General features: G+C 32.6%; 1 protein-coding gene across 1 annotated transcript in view; it reads right to left on the bottom strand.

Annotated features, from left to right (window-relative positions):
• LOC107600737 (sn1-specific diacylglycerol lipase alpha-like) overlaps window positions 1-890 on the bottom strand; it is a 57,362-nt gene that overhangs the window by 6,867 nt on the left and 49,605 nt on the right. The gene's annotated exons all lie outside the window — the stretch shown is intronic.

The raw sequence follows: 890 nt of genomic DNA, 5'->3' as shown, positions 1-890 counted from the left end.
ACATGCGGCACCAAAAACGGGAGGGAAAGAGAAGTAGACACCCAAAAAGAAAGAGAAAGAGAGAGAGAGAGAGAGAGAGAGAGAGAGAGAGAGAGATGGTTAGAGGAATCTTAGACTCACAGGAAAACTATGCAAACTGATGTGACATTTAAAGTTAATTACTGGAAATAAAAGGTCGAACTCTTCCTAGAAGCATAGAATGAAATTTAAAAAAATCTCCACAGAGTCCACAGAGGCCATGCGTTGTTTGTTTTGCATTATTGAAATCATGATCTGAAATAATTATATATTTCTTGTAAGAGTAATTTTTGAGAAAACAAAATGGTAACACATATTAAACAATTATTATATTACCAACATTTGCATTTCATTAGGCCTTTTTGTAGACCCCCAACTGCCATCAAAATTATTGTATGACAGATAAAAAATGAACTGCTCTACATTAGATGGGGTTTAATTAAAAATTTCTCTGTAAAGAACAAAACCTTTCTTTTAAATAAATAAATACGTATTCAGCAAGGACGCATCAATCTGATCGATAATGAGAGATTGTACACACTCTATTGAATTTTCTATCCATCAAAGAACCATAAAAAGGCATCAGTGTTTACACAAAACTATTAGGCATCACATTCAGTTTCAACACTGATAGTAAATAATGTTTCTTGAGCATATTAGAATAATTTCTGTAGGATCATGTGACACTGAAGACTGGAGTAATGTTGCTGAAAATTCAGCTTTGCATCACAGCAATAAATGACATCTTAACATGTATTCAAATAGAAAACAGTTATTTTAAACTAATAATATTTCACATTATCAAACTTTTTGCAGCACTTTTTATATAAAAAAATGCAGGCTTGGTAAGCATAAAAGTTTTGGGGGGGGGG

Source organism: Sinocyclocheilus grahami, unplaced genomic scaffold, assembly GCF_001515645.1.
Source record: "Sinocyclocheilus grahami isolate Dianchi unplaced genomic scaffold, SAMN03320097.WGS_v1.1 scaffold290.1, whole genome shotgun sequence".
NCBI classification, from domain to species: Eukaryota; Metazoa; Chordata; class Actinopteri; order Cypriniformes; family Cyprinidae; genus Sinocyclocheilus; species Sinocyclocheilus grahami.
This window is presented reverse-complemented; position numbering and strand designations above follow the sequence as displayed.